Here is a 6,000-nt window from a genome sequence, read left to right as displayed (position 1 = left end):
AGACTGCAGCAGGGCTATGTGGTAGGCAACAGAGGGCAGTGCAGCAACATTCGCTTTGTTGTGCTGTACTTCCATGCTCCCGCGTCTGTGTCCCTCACCTTCACTAAAACCGCGCAGACCAGCGTGGTGATGTATCGTCAAATGAACCCCTAAGACCTGCATTGCGTGGGGAGACTCTCATACACCAACGGATTGACAAACGGGCTACGTGTGCATTGTTTCAAAAAACCACGGATCGTTCTGGCCTGGTGACGCACGGCTTTGATTCAGTACTTTGGAGGCGAGGGTTGGTGGACCACGCAAATTTGCGAAACTCTAAAACTCCGCTGAGTTGCCACTAGAAAGTGGGTTCGTGAACCGGTCGGAAGGACATTTGAGTGTTATCCCTTCGTACGCGTGACGGATTTGTTTTTCCAAGCACCATGATTTTCTCCCACACGAAACTAATTGATTCGTTTTAAAAAAAGCATCCGAATGCAGGACCCTCCTGATAATAGTATCAGGCCTGATGGAAGCTTTTCTGACAACATACGCTGGCTTGGAGGAGACCCTCAAGCCAGCGGTGGATTGACCATGGCTGACGACTATGATGCTGCTGCTGCTGCAGCAAGGCACAAACACGTGGAGACGTTCTCCTCTTTATGTCAATCAACGGAGTGATGACAGTTACCACATAACTGCGCGTGAATTCCAAAAGAACGTACACCACCAAACACAATTCGCAATGTGGAGAGAGACGGCGCCTTGCCGGGTTGTGCCCCCGGGGAATTGAATTCGTAAACTCTCATGGCCGATGTCACCAGGGTTGCACAACGGAGTGCGCCTCAAAGTCACTTTGAGTCTTGTTTTGTCAAGAACGAAGTTCCAAACTTGTTGAGCGCAGAGCCGAATAACGCAAAAAAAAATCTGCCAGGCACTAACTAGGAACCGTTAGAAATTCAACTTAGCTTGTGTATTTTTGCGCGAAAATTCCGCGTTACATACACGTAGCTGCAGCCGTTGTTGGTTATTTGTATTCTACGCTCTGTGAAACAATGTACAAAATTAGATATGTTCTATATGGGTGAGAATGCATTACTGGCTGCTAGTGTATATATATAACTGTAAGTCCTACTACACTGGTGTATTACTTTTTTAAATGCAACTCTCTGTGTCGCTCCACTGCTTGACGAAGGCCTCCCTCCACACCTCCGATTAACACGCTTGGCTGTGTACGGTGCGAAAGAAGTGCCACGGACACATATGCCGTACCCGTCGTGGGGTTGTTTGACCATATTTTCCCACGCTGGTCAGTGCGAGTTGGAAAAGGGGGGTAGTGAACGGTGGAGTTTCTGGATATCCAGAAATGGTTGGTTCAGATATCACTCACCATTGAGGTTTGCCTTCGATGGGAATAGAACTATGTGCGCCGGGTTCCTAGCGCAGTGCGCTAACCACTGCCACACCCCTGTGTGTCACTGACAGAGCCTTAATCCTACAGAATTCCTGTCTCTGCTAACGAGGCTCATGCTCGCACGATCGGAACCACACTCCTTCCCTCCTTGTGTGCAGTGAATGACCGGGTGATGACATGTAGCTCGGCAGTAAATATTAATATTATTTTTCCACGCATCCCCCGTTGAGCCTCAATACTGTCAGGAGTCTTTTGCACTGCGATGTTTGACCAATTCACATTTAAATCATGAATACAATGTTATTTATTTATCTATAGGAAATCACCAATGAGAATCAAGACTTTTTCAGGTTTATTCTGCATTGGGATGCTTGGCCAAGTCCTTTTAAACCAGTGTTTTGCTACGAGTGGGAGGAGACCGGAGTTTGATTTGCATCCCTTAGTAAATCCACTGCTGGATGATGCGCCCTGTCAGCCATGGGGGGGGGGGGGTTGTGAGACCGCACGAGTCGGAGAAAACATACGACGCATACGATTGGATAACACTCAACTCGTACTGCCATCACGTAGCTACCTCGCAGCCAGGGTGCGCTTGGGAGTTTCATAAATCTCTGCGCGATCCACCAGCCCTTGCCTCCAAAGGGCTGGATCACAGGAGGGCACCACGCTACCGGCAACTGCGCTATGAACCCGGCCACCTGAGTTCAACTACCGGCCACGGTTAAATGTCAGTGGCGGAGTGATATCTGAACCGGCCTTGCCGCCACCCCCCTTCCTCACCCCTTCACCCACCACTCATCAACTCGCACTGACCGGCGTGGCTAAGTGTGGTCAAACACGCCATATCATTGACACGGGGTGGGGAGGCCTTTGTGTGTGTTGGACTTCTTTCGCGCCGTACGTAGCCAACCGTGCCAATGGGAGGTGCGGGGAAGGGTACCAAACTAAGCAACAAAAATCAGTTCTAAAGAAATGTGTTTTCAAACCTAGATGTTAAAGTGCATAGATGGCACATCTGAAATCGCGATGCAGTGACCGTCTTTGTTCGGTGGTGAGCTAAAAGCCGCTGCGAGGATGAACGGAGTTCACGTCATGATGTATGTCCCTTGACGAGGTCAGCAGGGTATTGTGGTTCACTTGTGGCAAGTACTTTGGATTCGCAAAGGGCTGTGTATGGAGACAAATTAAGTTACCCAGTCTTTGTACGTACGTGTGGAATATTTCTTCGTGGGAAGACGTCAGACCGTATGGCATCGAATTTCCTGGCTTCAAGGCTCTTGTAGCTGGGTACGTCACGTTACGATTCCAAAATGCAGGCCTCGTTACTGGCGATGGTCGTGGATTCAACTTCCCCCCCCCCCCCCAGTTGAACCCAGCGCTCAATTAGTTTCTGCCAGTACAACTATATGTTACACGTTGTCATGCTGAAAAGCGATTAGCCGGTAACACACACTGTTGGCACCGAATGTGTTAAATCGCAAAACCCAACTTGTAACAGGTGCTGGCTACACCGTACAAAGCTCATTCCACTGATGATTCCAAGGACGAGGCTCAGTGAAGGGTGCCATCGCGAAATGAAGACTGTGTTGTAGTGTTTTCAAGTGTTAAATACATATGTAATATATATTATCTCAACATCTGGATGTAATATATCCCAAGAAGAGACTTGTTGAGCAAAAAGTATTGAGACTTGCTGTCATAATTCATGGGTGAATAAATAAGTATACCTTTGTCAAATACTACTTCAGTCTCTGTAATATGTTTCTAATGCCTGTATTTTAGATGACATTGTACATTTATTCTTAGAGATGTTATTCCTAATTTCACGTCTAATATTGTTTCATCTTCGTTGCTTCTTCTGCTCAGATGTACTTAGCTGTTGTTGTTGTTATGATACGTTTCCTTTCATTGTTGTTTTAAGATGTTTTCATCCCAGGTCTCCCTTGATGGAGCCTTTCAGGTTGAATGTAAGACTCATTATTTGAAGGTTACGTTTGTAGTTTTGTAACTACACAGGTTAATAAAATATACCCCCCTCTCCTAATTTATCTCTACATAAAAGTTTTACAAATTTCAGTCCATCAGAAAGTTGGCTTTCACAAATCGACATTAATTGTTAAAACCAAAAAAATCTGGACCGATTTCGATCTTCATATATAATTGGTTATTAATTTTGCTCGTTCTACCCATAATGCTCAACCACAACGCATTTTTTTTTTAAACTAGAATGAAAACCAGAATAAAGCTTTCATGACTGCAGGAATCCATACTCTCTGGTTCTTTCGGTAAAGTCACGTAGATAGAAAACATAATAAAAGAAAGCACAACGTTTCGGTCGCAACACAAGCGACCGTCTGCAGGTGAGAAAAATAATCTGCTGTTGTGGCTCTATATAGGCACGGGAGGGGTGGGGGAAGGAGTTTTGTCGAGTCGTGGTTGTAGGAGTTCACGGGGGAGAGGGGGGTTGTGTCGTGCAGGGACAGGTGGGGGCTGGCAAAGGGGGGAGAGGGGGAACCAGAGAGAATAGAATAAAACCATTCAACGGATTCACTCTTTGAAGTCACAAATAGTTGCTTGCTTCTCTGCTGCTGTGATTGTGCCGTATCCCTCTGTGTGATTGCGGCACTATAAATGTCGCTGTGTTTGTGTGCTTATTAATGTGTGATTGTGTAGTTGCGTTGGCTGTGTGGTTGTGGTTGCGAGGCCAGTCCGCAGAGCATCTACGCGTGATTTATGATGCCACTGGCAGCAGCAGCCACGCACGATTCGCGTCAGAGTCGGCTGAGCGCTAAGAATATCCTGCCCTGGCTTAATTGTAGCAAGCTCTGCCTGGAGCTTTCCATTACAGCATCACTGAATGTAAACAGCTCCTGGCAGCCGAGTTAAACCGTAGTTACACGTGTTGAACACCTAGTCAGCCCTTTTGTCCATCTATTGCTAGACGAGGGCCTGACCAAAGCTCGAATGAGTCGCGGAAGGTTATTTTGACCAAACTTCAGCATAGCCGGTCAGTTGTGCTTGCTGCAGCTGAAGGCGGGAAGCATTGCTGTGGGTTACAAAACTGGACATTGCAGCGCTGCCCTCTACTGCTCAGTACGTCGCTCCGCAGCCGCCTATGGCAACCTGTGTGTGCATGATGGGTGAGCATCCATCCGTCCACCATCTAGGCTCAGCCGTGCTTAGCTTCCATGAGTTTGCGTGTCTCTCTCACCGTGGTGGCGTGGATTTTTCCCCGGGTCCTCCGGTCTTTCTCTCCGCGTTTAGAAACGAGCGTTTGGAGTATTTGGCTGCTGTACATTTCCACACAATAATCCACTTCGGTGAGCTGTCATTTGTGGCCAGGTCGTTTCTGAATAAAAGAGCTCTATAGCTCAGTGGACCTTACCTGGTAAAGTAAAAAAAGGTTTAATAGTTTAGTTTTAATTCATGGTGATATCGGTCAGATGCGTTTAATCGTTACTCAAATACAATACCCCACGTGTGCTCCCGCACTCGCACGCGTGACATAAACTACAAGCGGCAATTCGTCAACGTGCGTCCTCTTCGGAGAACTCCCTCCTAGACCGCTCGACCAATTTAAATGAATTAGATGTCAGTTGAAAGCTTCACAGCTCTTTTTTTTTGCGAATGAGGTAGTAATTGCGAAAGTAATTAATACTGCTCCGTTGCAGTAATGATAGAGAGAGATATCACATTTCCACGCCTCTAGTCAATACGGTTTTGATAAGGCATTTGTTCAATGTTGTGCATCAGTGTGTTTTGTCGCCACGACGTGGTGACGCAACATTCCCCGCGCGCGTTGTAAAATCCTCCTGCACGGTATCCATGCCGCGGCCTGCACCACCCTCCCTCAAAGGCTGTGAGAACTGTTGCATTATTGGATATCGGCGGAAAACTCCCTCGAATTTTTGGGTAATGTCATCACCCGGGAATTCCACGGGCTTCCCTTGCAGGGTGCGGTCACGCACACACAACAGTGCGACCCACGCTCAACAGCAATTGGGCCGAAACAACCCCAGATCCGACGCGAATTTCAGACATAAAATCCGGACGGTACGCGGTTGAGGAGGCTAGCAACAGAGTTAGGCGCGGGCTTCTAAATATAAAGCAGGGGGGGCGACGATGCTGCTGCTGCTTGGCGCGTTAATAGCGGACACTCCACGCACCCACGCAGGCAGTGAATGCGAGGAGCCGGTGTCATTGCGCAAGCATAGGACGCACATGCACGCACGCGGATACAAACATCCCACGACGAATATCCTTACCAGGCTGCTGGGGCAAGTACTCTTAGCGAGCACCGACCGCGCACGAGTGGGTGGGCGACCGGCGTAACGCCTTTGTCTCCCCAGTGCTGATCTTTACGCACCGCACCAGGTGCTCACTGAGGCTGAGTCGAGCGAGGGTAAGTCAAGGACTGTTCCAGATAATTGTCACCGGTGTTGGCCGTTAGCCGGTATCTAACTCGGGTCGCCGGGTTAGCAGCGCAGTGTGCTACTACGATACTACCGCTCCACACACCGCACGCGTACGCACAGCCGCGCATTCGTATGCACGTACACATATATGCGTCCGTTCGGATGCATATACTACAATCAGGGCCGTATTAA

This window comes from Petromyzon marinus, chromosome 4 (genome assembly GCF_048934315.1).
Source record: "Petromyzon marinus isolate PM22_M1 ecotype Great Lakes invasive population chromosome 4, UKy_Petmar_22M1.pri1.0, whole genome shotgun sequence".
In the NCBI taxonomy this organism is placed as follows: domain Eukaryota; kingdom Metazoa; phylum Chordata; class Hyperoartia; order Petromyzontiformes; family Petromyzontidae; genus Petromyzon; species Petromyzon marinus.
Note: the sequence above shows the minus strand (reverse complement) of the source record.